This window comes from Myzus persicae, unplaced genomic scaffold, assembly GCF_001856785.1.
Source record: "Myzus persicae strain clone G006 unplaced genomic scaffold, MPER_G0061.0, whole genome shotgun sequence".
In the NCBI taxonomy this organism is placed as follows: Eukaryota; Metazoa; Arthropoda; class Insecta; order Hemiptera; family Aphididae; genus Myzus; species Myzus persicae.
Window position 1 is genome coordinate 466,614 of NW_019104400.1, and position 17,271 is coordinate 483,884.

Below are 17,271 nucleotides of genomic sequence, written 5' to 3' on the forward strand. Positions count from 1 at the left end.
GGGGGGGGGGGAGGGAAAGGGCCGAGCGGCGGTAACCGATCGCATGCGCTTCTAAATAGGTCACCGAACACGACTTTCCCCCCCCCCCCATCCATCCACACCGCCGACGCCGCTATTGTATACGTGTGCGCGTACTACACGCGTCCTAACCCACCACCGTATACGGCGTACCCGCGTGCATTATAATATAATATTATAATATGGGTAGGAAATCACTCGAAATATGCGAACGGTTTTCTCGTTTACGCCGTTTCGTGTGTACACAGGTACTGCACTCTTGTCGCGGTCGACTGAATATCGTAAAAATAATTTTATTACGTAACACTCGTCGGTCAGGAGACCGCGCATCCATGAATAATACGTCTTATCATATCAGACATAATATAAACATTACCACCTACCTTCCCACGACATGATAATCGCAGACCTATAATCTGTGAAGTCAAAACGAAATCAAATGCCGATTGCTGCAATATTATTATAACGATGTCGGTGTGCGTACCATGTACGTATAAATACATAATATTAGAGTGTACACACACGCACGGCGCGGGTGACCCAGTTCATCGCCGCCGCCGCCGCCGTCGGGTCGCGGACCCCTTACACCCCCGTCCGCGAGCTTTGCGCGGAGTGAGGTTAATGCACTGTTGGCGTACCACCGCCGTCGCCGCCGCCGCCGCATGCAGCCGCTCCGCCAACGCATTATCGATTCCGCCGGAGCACATCCCCTCCACGCAGGCACCCCATCGCAGCACGGGCACCCACCCACGCCCCTCTTGCCGCCACGTCCGGGTCACATATACACGCCACTTGCGAGCGCGCCAGCGCCTTCCCGACCCTTCAAACTCGACCGCTCCCCAACATCCCCACCCCCTCCTCCCGCCATATCGCAAAACTCGACGAACACACCGGAACCCACACGCTAACGATTCTCTCCTGCAACCTCCTCGACGCCGCGCGACCAGAACACACGGGAAACGGGGCGGGCGAGACGACGGTCTGACGTAATTCGCAGCGAGACAACCGCCGCCGCCGCCGCCACGATCGTTTGTAGGGTGTTCGCGACGATCGGAAGAGCGCACCGTCGTCGCGTAGTATGTGTGCGTGTGGGTGGTCGCGGGCTGTCACGTGTTCTACGCGAAACCGGACACGTGAGTATGTGCGGGACAAGCGCGCGCGCCGGCCGGCGATGTGCACGCGCGGTGCCGGCGGTGTCGACGAGGCGGGGTTCGCGCGCAAATGCGTGTACCGCGTGTGCTTTTCGCGACAGTTCGACCAGTGTGTCGCAGTGTAGACAATTCTCAGTGTAGGCCTCAACTCGGACGGTCTAATAAGTAATGCGCTTATACACACAATATAATATTACGGACAGTTAACTGAATTATTCGGTATCAGTAATATTATAAATTACATTTGTACAATAAGTATTAATACAAGGCGAACGCGTGACGTGCAGACGAACACACACACACACACACACACACACACACACACACACACACACACACACACATACATACATACATACATACATACGACTACTGTAGGCCGGGCTCAGATTTTCAAAATATCATCGGTGTTAGCATACACACGCTATTACTGTTAATCACTGCCGCCGACAATTATATGCCCTAAAAACCTATTAAATATGTATGCAGTAAACGCTCCGTACAAGTTACCAAAATATGATGTAAAAAAAAAAAAAAAAAAATGATAAATTCGAACATTTTATTTTAAATTAAATACTCCAAACGATTTAAATGATTGATAAAACAGGATGTGGTATTTCAGTATTTTAATTTCCCTTCATTTGAAAACCAAACAAAATTGTTGTCGGTTAACCCAACATCGATTAAAAACGTTAATTCAACTATTAACAGAACAATAAATGTCTTCAAATGTTGATGTACATTATGTTAGATACTATATAATTAAATAATTCACAAGTAGATAAGTAGATAATACAATATAATATGTTAAATAATGAACAATTATAACATATTATCCATTTTTATGTTAATATATTATTGTTGTCATTATTATTATTGCAATTATTACTATGTTACATTAATATTATGCATGGTATAAAAGTAAACTAATAAAAATATAGGAACATTATATTTTTTATTAATATTACTTGTCTTATTTTAGAGAGGATTTAACTAAAGATGGGGTCGAAAAATACTGTGGATGCCATCTATAATTTATACATCATAAACTTACCTATTTAAAGGGTACTATGTGCAATCCACGGCCAACGCCATCGCCCCGAAGGCCTGAACGTATATACAATATACATGCGCTTGAAAATCCAATATACTCACTGTATTACTCGATTTCGCCTCTCGAAAAGAAACAATTATAAAATATGGTCGGTTCACGGACATGCCGGAGTAGGATGTATATTGTATACACTATACACGACGACGTACAAGATACAGCGCTTGGTGTATTTTGGTTTTAGTCATAGCCTATAAAAACATTGATGGGATCTCACAGATTGAGGCTACTATATTTTTGCAGTCGTGAAGTGAAAACAAATTGAGGCCGTTTGTTTACATCTTTGTATAATATGATTAATACTATATATTGATAGGTGATACAATCGATGTAGGCATATACATATTTGTCCTCAGTTGGAATCATTATTGATCACAACCGATAAGAAGTCATGTCCTCGTTTTTATCATCGTGGATTTAGTGTAATACCTATCTTCATGAGCTAATATCTTTAACCGTTTAGGTATTCCTTAAATTCAACCTGTTCCGTATCCTGCTTAATAAATTAAATAACCACTTGACGATGGGATAAGTGGTCCCAGAGCCAACCTATAAAAAAAAAATACCCATTTGCACTTGTGAATAATAAGTCGAAGAGAATGAAATTTTTCAAAGGGACTTTCTGGCTCGTGGTAACTAAATTAAATTATAATAAGTAACAGTTGTTTCTTCTATGTAACCAATTTTTCTACTCAATAAAAGACGGGCCAATAATACGAAATAATATTATAAGTCTTAGAAATTAAGAAACATTAACCAATAACCTAGGAATCATAGATATTATAGAATAGCAGAAAATATGAATGATGGTCATTTTTTCAATAAAATTATTGAATGAATATTTAAATATTTAATGTATTCAAATTGGCCACTCTGGCATCGCAATTTTTCAATCAATAAAAGCTTTACACGTATATTATACAGGTTTATACCTACCCTGTACTCATATATATGTAGCATCCCGACATTAATCCATGGCACATTATATCATCATGCTATATTTTATAAATATTTTATATTCTCATAAGAAACAAAGTATAAACTATACAATGTAAGTAAAGTTGTATAATTATTTTAATTAAATAACAAAATATTAAAACAAATATAAAAAAATATTTTAAATTTCATATGATGTAAAAAATGATCGTATTTTAAAAAGTTCATCTCTAATACGTAAAATGAGGTGCCTTACGTGTGTTTGGTAACAAGTAGACAGTTATTAAACATACTTTATACGAGTACATGTCAAGAAGATTTAAATGCACAAAACTTCTCAATTAATATTTTTAATATTTATTTCAAGACATTACTTTATAAGCATATTTAATAAAATAGTATTAATTGGAATATAAAAAAAAAACATGAGCAAAATGATCATTGAACTTGGCAATCGTGTATCGATTTTTGGCTCTCTGTCAATTTTTAATTGTTACGGTGATTAATAACTAACAAATTGAGTTTCTATAGTATTTTTATAAATATTAATAAATATTAAATGCTAAATTATATACTTAAGTAGAGTATATTTATTAAATGCGTAAAGCTATTTATTTTTTTACTTTTTTTATGTAAAGACAAAAGTTTTATTAAACTATTAAAAAAAATTAAATATACAAAATCTTCATATAATACAATATTAAAATGTCTGCAAAACATATAACGTAAAACATACTCACATATTCTTAAACCAACCGTGACCCCCCCCCCCCTACAAAATGCTAATTTCCGATGCTTATAAGTACAATAAAAAAAAATATATATAAATATTTGATATTACAACAATTTCCAATAATAATCTAAAAGTTACAAACCATGTGGGTATGTAAATAATATATCAGTACGACTGCTTATAACTTTTTAAATATTAATAAAATAAACTTTGTTTGTATTTTTATTAACCCAGGAATTATTTTAAGAAAATCAAATTAAAACCCATACATTAACATAACAAATAGAAATAGTATTGGAATAGAGTTAGTGTAACTACTGGCATACAAAAAACAGTCTAAGTCTATCGATTCATATCACGACTCACCAGACTTGATATAAAATATACGTATTCGTTTTAAAAATTGTTGATATTTTATGCTATACACTTAAAAAAATTTCAAAATGAATGACTTGTCGAGGTATTAATCAATTGCAAGTAAAATACCCGAAATGGAATAAGCTAACGAATTTCATACGAATTAAGTATTATTGCAGTATACGATAAAACTCCTGAGTGCATATATACCTGGATACCGTATTTCAATAAAGCTAAAACAGAAAAACGGACAAATAAAGTTGCACAATGAATTATATATTTTAATTTTGAAACTACACTGCGCTATTATATACCAAACTCACCGAATTATATTTAAGGAAAGTTGTATTTAAGGAAAATTATATCCTTAATAGCACAGAAAAATGTTAATAGGTATTATTAATTTTTAGTTGGAATAATATTTGTATACAGTAATTACTACATTTATTTTATAAAATATATAATATAATTACGTATCTACCATATAATTAGGCCTAATATGACCAAATAAGGAATTTACCAACAGTCGTTATCTCTTAACTAATAATTTATCATACCTATAAATAGTTCACAAATATTTTCTTCATTATACTTGGAGACACAAGAAGTGTTAATAACTACGTACTCTAACTACGAAAATTAGATATTTAGGTATAAATGGGTATATACAATAACGATCAAAACATAAAAACTATAACTCAAAATATTTGAGCATCAGAAGGTTGTAGATTACCAAGGAGAAATCACAGTTAATTATATTGGAGATTAATAAAATTGTCATATCACCTAAACACATCAAATCACTAATATAAAGTTAGTAAGTATTTATGATATTAAATTTTATATTTTAACCACTTTTTGTGTACAATAGTACATAATATATTATATATATTATTGTATATGGTGATGACTACAATTTTTACAAAATGGAAAAAAGAACTATTAATAAGTAGGTACCCTAAAGGCTAAAATACACCTAAATTAAATCCACCATTTTTATTTCTCATTTCCAATAAAAATACATACATACATACATATTACATACATATATATATATTATATATAGGTATAATAAGAAATATTTAAATATACCTCTTGAAATATCGGATGAACCTCGAATGTTTTGAATGTTGTTTTTAATTAGAGTCGACATTATCAATTCCAGTAAAAAGTACCCCACAATAAAATGTCCTATATCTTTTAAATTCTCGATTCTCCTGTAATTTCCTCTTTAATTTAATTTACGAACAATACCTTCAATTCCTAGCTTCTCATTCTAAATTAATAACATTTTCGTTATTTTTTTTAACAATTATGCTACTTTATTTTTAATTGTTTTAGGTATTAATGTATTATTATATATGTTCTTTTATTATGTTATTATTATTATCACTATTATAATGCAAGTGTTGTAATATATATTTTTTAAATTAAAGCTCTTTAAAAAAAAAAATATCCTATAGTTCAGTCTTCAGTGTTTCATTAAATTAGGTACACATATAGGTACAGCAACGCAAACACACACGAATACATATTATGTCCGAATAATTATAATTATCCATTACATTTGCTTCGAGGTTATGCACAATTCTTATGTTTGTATACAATGCACACTTTTACGCCAAGGCTAACGATTGTTCATCCAATATACATTCAATATTAATAAAATATGAAACTTTACTGAGTAATATAAAGACTATAATATGTATACTACAATAATAGAATGAAAAACAGTGTATGCGGATTGCGAATTGGCAAAAAAAGGGAGACTTCTCAAGCGGAAAGGAATAGAGACTTCACATACATACGACTGGAAATCTGAAACCTGTTCATCTAAATGAAAACAAGTTGCTGTTTAATCATATTTTAATATAAAACCAGTAGATGTGTACGAGACAATAAAATTAAAATTAAAAAAAAATATATACAATTTGATGAACAAAATGATAAACTTTAAATAAGTATATGTACATGATAAATTATAAAGTTAGAGCTAAATTATGAGAAATGTGAGCAATTTTAACACTGGGCAAAGTAAATGTCATTAGCAGTTGAGAATATTTCTTTTTTATTTCAAATGAGCATATTAAGTCAGTCTTTTATGAAGCGTAAATATAGCCAAGATATTTTAATTCTAAAGAGGTTGAGGTTGTTATTTCTTGGAAATTAATATAAATTATAAATACAGGATCAGAAATTATTAATTTAAAAGGTACAAATACAGGTAAGTATACAGTCAAAAGTTTAAACACACAAACCTAACAAATGTGTTAAACATAAGTCTTTTTATATAAAAACGTGAAATATCTCCAAATCTCCATTTTCTGACATATTAAGATTAACTTATACTCAAATCTATAAGAAATTTATTAAAGTAAAATATGTAAGTGCAGACTTACATAATTACATATTGTAAATTATATTCATACATTCAAATTTAAAAATCTAAATGTTTGTAGAAAACTAAAGCTTTTTCTTCAAACATTTAAAAACCAATTCGTTAAAAGAAAACTTACTGTTTAAACTTTAAATAATTAACTATTTTGTTTCTTCTTAAAAAGCATATAACAGTGTTAATTTTACAACCTTCCATTAGAAAGTTTTAAATAGACAAATAATGTACGAGAAATATTTTTTAAACCTTTAAAAATGTGTTAGCAGAAAGTATATAGGTATACGTATTTATACCTACTTGTAAGTTAATACTTAATGCATAAAGCCTCAAATCTCAAGAATAGGAACGACATATTACGTGTACAATCAACACTTGAAGTATAAAAATTGAGTAATAGAATATATTAAAACGCAGTACCTACAATAAAAAAAATTTTAAACAACGATATATTTATTTTAAAAAAAATTGTTAATACACGGCAAAAAAGTGTTTTTACGAAGTTTTAAAATTAATCTGAATTAAAATGCAATAAACTCAATGTAAAAATTGTTTTAAAATAACCCAGTTTAATATTACAGTGTATCTAGATGTAACATTAGGTTACTAGTTTAACTACTCACACATCAAGCACAGCATACAATCCTAAACAAATACACGAATTTAATATAATATATTAGCTAGGTATAAAAATTATTTCAAAAACGATGAAATGGTTATTCAAACAAGGAGATAACTACCAATCTCTTTTAAAGCAAAGTTTGATTTTACTTATACAGTTTTCATAGGTGAAATATTGATGTCGTTATTATTACCTTTACCGTGTTGCTTCGATACTCCAACAACTAAAATGACAGTAAACAAATAAACTTTTACAGTCAAATAAAAATACTAATATGAAAAAAAATAAACAATTTTTTACGTAGGTATTCGGTGTTACGATATTAACAATACGAAGTAAAAACACGGTGAAACGTTTTTTACGGTTGACAACTACAAATTAAATAGGTACTATATATATGACATGACATCCCATTGAATTTATTAAAATACATATAAAATACATTGGTGTTTTAGAAATCGTTTTGTTATTAATAAATATTTCATAAAATAAAGACACTATTTTATATGTACAGTTTTTGAGGATGTAGTTTGCCCGAACCATAATGAGAATTAAAAATTTAAAAAATTACAAAATGAATAAATGTATATGTATAGTTGGAAATCTCAAAAATACATAGTAGAGAACAAACATATAGTTACTATTATTTTTTTTTCTATATAATTTATTCCTCAAAATTCTATGATTACAAAAAGATTTTAAGAGATTAAAATGTTATGTACCTCATCCCCCCTTAAATAATTAATGATTTTTTGAAATGTCAATTATAGTCCAAAACCAGAACATTTTGAAAGATGTAAATCTATCGAACACCTACAAACACATACACATATCGCACTGATTAATCCGCATTTATGTAAAATCTGTATGATTATGATAATAATAGTCGTTTATGGCTGATTAAATAGCCTCCAGTGTGAGATTTAGCACATTTGAATAACCCATACTATCAATAAAGCCATATTGACGAATAAACAATATGTTTTGGTCAATAAATACAATATTTACTTTAATACCTTATAAATTTTAATATATAATGTACCTACCGTACGTATTATATATACAATATAATAAACTGTATCTACTACCATATAATGAATATACCTACCATGAATTTCAGTTGACTATATTAGTATCATTCTAAAGCATCAAAAACGATAAATAAACTGAAGTTTGGTATGTTTATTTAAGGGACTTTCAAAGCAAATAGGCGAGACGCAGCAACAAATCCATACACAACTGAAAATAATACGAAATTATGTTTTCAGTTATACCAAAATATCGGTTTCCCTTTGCACCCTAACTCCTTTGTGCAAGTTTAACTAAACTTCAAATTAAGACTTTCCTTGGATGTAATGCACGTATTGTAGTACAAACCTATTTTTGGGTCGGAGTATAAATATATTACACATCAAAGTACTTTAATACTATTTAATAAAATATCACGGAGTAAGAATATATTAATTAAACATGTGTTTCGGAAACCTCGGTCATTAAAACGCATATTGTTCTTTGTTCCCAAACACATATTGTGTTATGTACCATGCACAAAATAATGATTATTTCAATTGTAGTCGTACATTTAGTCAAAAATAATATATTTCATAAAAATTTACTTATAAATAGACTAACTAAGAATTATTAGTATAAATATTTTACTTTTTAAAGTAAAAAAATGTTTGAAAAAAAAGGTGATGTTATATGATCCATCAGATAAAAATGTATAACTTTTAAGTTCTACATAATATAAAATCTGATTTTATCATACTAAAGACAACAATCAATGAAGGTATTAAATCCAAGTTGATTGAAAATTAAAAAAATGATCATTTTCGAATAGAACACTGGATGGACCTGTTACTTGTTAGATATAAGAAAACGCTGAGGATAATTTGTATAACAGCCAAGTAATTACTAATTACAATATTTACTCTCTTACAGATAAGCTTTATTGATTCTATGGAAATATTTATACGTCATTGAAACACATTGTTTCTTATAGAACTAGCAGCTGGTAGAGTATAGGAATTTCGGTGGCTTTATCGGGCTAAAATAACTATGAAGAAAATTAAATGAAACAGGTTAAAAAAAAATCCAAAGATACGAAGTAAAATCATAAAATGTATACTTTAGGTTGTTATCGTTGGCCGAGTCTATATGCATTATATTTACATAGATATTTACAAATAAATGTTAAAATAATAAATGCCTTATATTATTATTAGTATCGTATGGTATTCTATTGTACAAGCGTAACAAAGTAGATGCAGTTACCAATATTATAATTCATATTATAATGTTAAAAAAAATTAAAAGTTAATACTAAAGGTAACTTTCCTGTATTTTCAGATATAGTTTAAGTGTCTAAGTGCCTATAGTAGGATGTCGAGTGTCCTTATCCAGTTGACCACATTGTTAGTGCGGTTCTCCCAATATCCGTTGAAAGTTGCTTATAATATGGGAGATGGACTGTATTGGATGGCCGCAATCACGATATGACCAATCACTTCATTTTCCATTCATTATAGAGCATCTATCCAGAGGCCATGCCCTGTGCGTAATCGATTAAATGTTATCCATTCTTGACATGTTAGAGACTGTCCAGGGTCTAGAAACAGGGGTATTCAGATTTTAGAATAGGCTACAGTTAAGTACGTTAGAATTTCTCCAAATGAGTTTCCATCCACACCAGTATACTGGTTTTCAATAAGTTTGGTTATAGAGGTAGGTAAATAATAATTTAATACACTGTTTTTTTATATCAACAGACATTTAGAATTGTTTAGAAATGTGCAGCATATAATGAAAATAAATCCAATATCTCATGGGTCTAATATTTGGTTGTCATAATTAAATCCTTAATCATTTAAACGTTCATAGTATAGACCATAGTTAGATTTTCTCTAAATGAATATTTTGTACGTAGGGCGCTATCTGGTTCTTAATAAATTACTGTAATTTGCTTTCCCTTACCTCGTTTTCATTTTTGAATTCGGATAAGCTCTAACCTCTGAGATAAGCAAAGTAATTAATTAAGAATATGTAAAATGACTTACGGATTATGTTATATAAGGTACTAGGTCTGTAATGATAGATAACGCTATTCGCATAATGATATACGACGAATCAACAAACATAATAATAAATAAAATAGTGTACATACCACGTATATATACGTTTATAATAGCAACCTATGCCTTTATTTAAATATATAAACAGTACCCTCAAATTGCATTTCGAATTAAAACATCGCTCAGGACGCAAATTGGTTTATTTTTCAACTGCGGTATATCATATCATAAGTAGTTCTCAAATAATTAATATAAAATACTGGTTAGTGAAATGTTTAGTTAATTATTATCAAATAAATTACTATTATTATGACGCATATCAAATATTATTTCCAAATTACTTAGTACATATTATTACTATAAATAAATATAAATATTATCGAATTAATAATAATAATATACATAATAATGTATAATAATTAAATATTTAAATTATTTTACATATTTGATGTATTAATTATTATAAATGTAATAACTATTATTATTTTGTATTATACAATGAAATAATAAAAACCAATAACCATATTCATTAAAAATCACATATAATTTGTAGTATCTAACTAAACGAAAAAAAAATGAATCATGATTTAAACATTTCTTAGACTAGGTATATTATATATCTAATTATTAATTGTTTTTTTAAAAACTATTAATAAAATATATGTGATAATTTTAAGTTATAAGTTATAATGAACAAAATTGCACCAAAAATATTGTACATATCATACATGTGTAAGATAAGATTAAAGGATAAGCTTTGTAATCTTCTATATGTATATATAAATGTGAGTGTACATCCGATTGCGATGGAACTTTGGGAAATTGTCGAGAACACTTCCGCAAAGGTTTCTAGCATATTACATCCTCGTGCATTACAATATGAATTGAGTTACAGTAGTTAAACCAAAACCGAGACACAACAATTTATATAACGTCGTATTATATGTATTAATTCATCATTTTTTTTCCTGGGCGAAGTTAGGTTATATAGCTTTATCAAAAGCAATCGGATGGCACATTATTGTATAATATGATCCACTGTCAGTTAGATTAATTAAAAACGATAAGCTTGGTATAACTTTGAAACTTTTGTGTTAGGCACTTTGTGGAGTCAACAATTCAGCACAAGTGGATTACCTACCTGATAAATGATAATAAACTGCATTACTGCAAGCATAATCACAAGCTTGTCTCACGATCAACGTCTGGCGGGTCAGACATAATCTAATAAAATCAAACGTGTGCAGACTGACTCATTGACTGATCAACGTAACACCTTAACAATGATGGGTTAAGACTTCACCATGTTAGTGTGCACTAAGAAAGCATTTTCTAAAATTCACATTTTAAAGTGGTTTACAAATATTTTGAGATTCAACATGACCGATGAACATTTTTAAGTTTTGAACACCATTTCACAGAATATTAAATGATGAAATGCACAAAGTTTGAATCATACTTAGATATAGAGTTGGCATTTTTAACGGGCAACTAAGTGCACGGGGTCAGTTAGTATACCAATAAAGAGCATAGGTCAATAGGTAACTACAAACAGCTTTTTGTAATTGCTTAACAGTATTATAAAATATATATAATTCAACTCAATACATCTCCTTATTCACCGTTCTTGACGACTATACCCTCAACAACAGCAAACAAGCGACGAGTCAATATAACATAAGAAACGAGTACCAAAATAATCACATATGACATATGACTATCAAGTACGTGCATGCAGCAATATAGTCTGAAATCTTTGATACGTTTATATATCAACGTATTGTATAAAGCCAACAGTTACTGAACAACTATTTTACAGAACGTTTCCAGTCATTGGCAGCGTTTAGCGGTGACGACCGCATGCGTATAAATAGAACAGAAAGACGGATGAAAAACATAAGAAGATACACACCTGTATCTGTATGTATGTGCGTGAATATATATATATATATATATATTTATGATTTGAAAATAAAGGATAAGAAGTTTCAGGCTCGTTTGGTAAAACCCACTAATATACGACTGGAGGACTAAAACACAGAGACGGTGACGGCAGTATATAGGAGTGCATTCAAAGTCGGCGGTTGATAGAAATCACAAAAGCTTAAATTTTGTTGGTTAGGACGATGACAACGAAAACAGGAACAGTCGGTGGCTATTGCGAACGACTGAAAATCGACGGAGAATGAGTGTAATGAGAATCAGTGTATGTGGGTTTTTCGTTTGACAAGAGCTATGTCTTGTATGATCACAAATTTAGGAAGAGATGACGACAACAGAGGCTGAGGCGGCGTCAGCAGCCTTATTCGTGATGATTTGGTGCGCAGCCTTTATCGATCAGCCGGGACTTGACACCACCGCCGTCGCAAAAGACCCAACCTGCGCTCCGCACCACCCACGAATGCCTTTGATGGTCTGCAACTTGTATACGAGGATGAATGTCCTCGCCTCACCTATAGAACTCTGCGGCGTTAAGTCCTGCCTCGTTCTATTCTTACGCCACGCTGCACGTTCTCCCACAACTAATTTTTTTTCACACAATAGGTATCAAGTACATACGTAATTCACTCATTTCAATCACCACTATATTTATGGTATACCTAAGTAATGTAACCGTTTTAATGAGTCTATTATTACATATATACGTCACACACTCACTATATACGCCTAAAGTATGGTAATACCCGTTTCCAAGGTTCAGACGTCGAGAACATCGGTAGCCAATATTTTGAATAAATTATTGTTATCTAACACACCGCAACGTATAGAGAATAATAATAAATTATCATATATTTCTTTTATGTGAAATTCGTCACCTATCAAGGAACCAGGCGAGTACTTACCGGTTATCCCCCCCCCCCCCCATAACAATTTTTAATGTATAAAATTAATCTTATTGCCAAGAAAATAATAATGATCAACATTTTAACTCATAGGTTCACCCTCCCCCACTTGAAAACTATCTAGAGACCAACCTGATAAGTACCTACGATATACAGTAGGTTTTTAAAGAACGAATACATGTGGAACATAATATATTAAAATACTATATACACATTAAAATTCTACATGTACTGAACAGTTAAGTTCTTGAACTTAGGTACTAATTCAATACAATTAAAATTTTTTTTTTTTTACTTGTTAAGACGTTAAGTAATATATTTGAACTATTTGGTTGATTAAACATAGTTTAATATCCCCACACATGCTAAGTGGAGAGAAGTATAAGCAACCCGAGTCTACACTAACTTAAGAAAACACGTATTAACTAAATATACTTAACAAAGTATCAACTTAAATAGAGTTAATAAAGTTTGTCATTTCGAAAGGAGTATGAACGTCTTTGGGTTATTTTAGAGTAAATCTAGGTGGTGTACGCTTTTTTAGAAAAATGCATTAAAGGTACCTACTAAAAGTAATACAAAAGTTGTAAGTGCCAAATTTATGAGATACCTATATCCAGCTTACTTATATTCAGTTAAAACAATGTATCTATTTGTAGGTTACTCCCATAAAAATACGAGTGAATTTCTAAGACATACTCTTTGCATTTTAAGAGATAAAAATTCATTAAACGAGCAACACATTCATACCAAATTTAAAATAATAATTACCCATAATATGTAAACATATTATAGAACAAAATTTAGTTTTAGCTATTAATTTAATTTATAATGATTCATTACTTCATTACTTTCAATGAGTAAAATGTAAAATATTAATCCTTAAAACAATAATTTCAATTTAGATTTTAGTTATAGGTACCTATAGTCAAAATGTAAATCAAAATTTATCAATTCCTTACAAAACCTTGGCAAAATATTAAGTTTTAACTACAAAACACTTTAAAATTTACAAACCAATTATTAACAATATGTAAATTGTAAATAAGTAATAACACGGCGATAAAGTGATGGTTAAAGGAAATTATTTCCTATAAGATACCTACCAAACTCATTTAAAATACAAAATATTCAAATTAAGTTATTAACCACCTAATTGACTACAAATTACAGATTACTTCCCTTAAACAAATTATAATAATTTATCTATTTAAATTAAATATATTAGTTATTTTATAAACCATTATTATTATTTATCAAATACTAACAAAAAAAAACCTACAATGATCACGACAAAAAAATTTAAATTTAAGATTTTAAATAATCAATCTAGTACCTAATGTTTCAAAATGAGCATTTTAAATTAAAAAGTTAAAAGATCGATATACGTATTCATATAAGCATAATCACGTAACCAGAGAATAGATTTAATTTAATCTTTTCTTTAACTTGCATAAAGACGAATACTGCAGGAAAAACTATTGAAACATACATTTTAACGTCCACTCTTTACAAAACATAACATTCTATTTAACATTTTATGAAAAATGATATTTAAGTAATAAGATTCATTATCATTTTTCAATACCAAATAATGATGTATGTTTCACTTAGGGTAGAATAGAGTGACAATTAGCTTTAATTATTATCAAACATTGGACCTATGTCACATTTTCATGCAAGGGTTTTCGTCATTGAATGAAGTATAAGTAAAGCATGGCTAAACACTGACAAGTGCTGTTCTCCCAAAAATTAATTACCTACGAGAACCCAAAACGTCACATTCCAACACTAATTAATAAGCCATTGTGACGCTAAGCGTACTTTGTAAAACAGCCTTATAATTTAAAAATGACTATACATTTTGTTTTTATAAACGTAACAAAATATATCGGAATACTTTAACTTTAATCAGTGAGTACTGTCACTCGTATCAGTAGTATCATGCGTCACTTTACGCTTGTAAACATTATAAACTTACACGTTATACAAACATATATCTAGGACTTTTGATGTATAAGTTACAAATATTACAATACAAAAAAGGTTCAGTGAGGGTAAGCTTCATAACTTAAAACTAACTTAAAAACACGGACACTTATAAATTATTTGTACTTAGTTAAAAATTCATAAGATTTTTAATTTTATCACTTAAGGTTTGAAAATTTGATTCAAGATTACTCATAAGTTTATTGGCTAGAAATTAGAAATACAGTTAAGCTTAAGAGACAGTTACTTTTTATGGGTATAAATAAGTCCAAATGTTGACGATATTGGATTACTCAAACGTATGATGAAAATTCACTCTAAGTCAGTTCTTTATTTAATTATTACTATCCAAAAAATATTGACTGTAAAAACTTGAATCATTTAACAGTTACTTGGGCAGTCATATCCTATACGCAAAGAAATAATAAGATTAATTTGAAGCTATCAGCTATTTAAAGACCTATTCGCCGTTCTACGGTATGTCAGTATTGACTCAAAAGTTGATAACAGTTACAATAATATTATATTACATTACTAGGATTTTAATAGTTAATATTATACAATTTATACATATAAATTAGATGTTTTCGGTAAAAATGTATTCAAACAGCTATTTACTAATAGTAAAATAAATTACTATATAATAGTACCAACATAAATATATAATACAATATACCTACTTATCAATATAACAGGCTGACCTACAGTCTCCACTCAAGAGTTAGTTTTCATACGTAATGATTTATAATTAAATTCAAATTTAACATAACAGTAACCAAATTCAATGAATAGGTATACTCATATACTTTATTTTTATTATACCTTGACTCATTTATATAAATTATAATAAAAACAGATATCACATTGTTGTTTATGTAGATATTTAAATAGCGCCCAAAAAATGTATGTACCTACTAGGTACCTACTACAATAATGAATTTCAAGCACTTATAATTATAATTTCTACCTAGTTAATTTATATACTTATATGGTATAGTTTCTCTACTCTCTAGCATATATAGGTAACAATAGTAGTTACTAATTACTATAAACATTATACAAGCTATAATAATAGATCAAATGAAAAACGACTATTTGATAATTATTATACTTATAAATAAATAAACCTATAGCTTATAATTAAATCATGGAAATTTTTTTCAAAAAATGTTTATGGACGATCAATTTTTAAAGTACGTAAAAAAACAATACAAACATCTTCACGTTAATATATTGATTTTTAAAAACTCATTACACTACTAGTTACTGCAGTAACCACTACACAATTTTTCTTCACCTCAACGTTATATTAAATCATTTATTTTACAATAAACATTCTCCAAGTTAGTACAAAGAAAAAAACCGTTCTTTAGTTATTTTCACAAAAAAAAGTATGAAGGACGGGGAGCACATGCTGAGTTTTAAAATAATATCAGCATAATAATTTTAAATAAAAACAGTCGTTATATAATCGAACCAACTTAACGAGTTTTGTGAATCAACATAAAATTCCGAGATTCATTTTGATTTCAAAACGGTTAAATTAATTAAAATTGTTTTTATACAAAGATCAAAAAGTATGGATATTTATTTAATGTTACTAGAATTTATGTTAAAAGAAAAATAAACGATTAAGTCCTTTTAAAACTATATGAATTAAATTGTTATAATATATTTAAGTTACAAAAATTTAAGTGTATGCATTATCATAGTTTTTTTTTTAATCGCATGCGTCTACATTTTAACTAAATTGTAAAACGCCGCAATATCAATTATAGTTTTATATATTTGTTTTACATGCAACATGACAGAATCACGCACCGCGTTTCCAAAATGTTGACATCCCGGTTGAAAGGGTTTAATTAAAAGTACATACAACGGCCTAAATGAAAATATTAAATAATCATTTGATAGACGCTACAGAACATTTTCTTTATACGATTTCTTAAGGATCCTCAGCTAGATAGTTTTGGATGTAATAAGAGCGTCTTATTGCCACACTTCGAGAGAAACAAACAAAAACAAAACAAATCTACTATACATAGCAA

General features: G+C 29.8%; 1 protein-coding gene across 1 annotated transcript in view; it reads right to left on the bottom strand.

Moving 5' to 3' along the window:
• Window positions 1-17,271, bottom strand: part of LOC111041894 (high affinity cAMP-specific 3',5'-cyclic phosphodiesterase 7A-like) — a 119,522-nt gene that overhangs the window by 95,713 nt on the left and 6,538 nt on the right. The gene's annotated exons all lie outside the window — the stretch shown is intronic.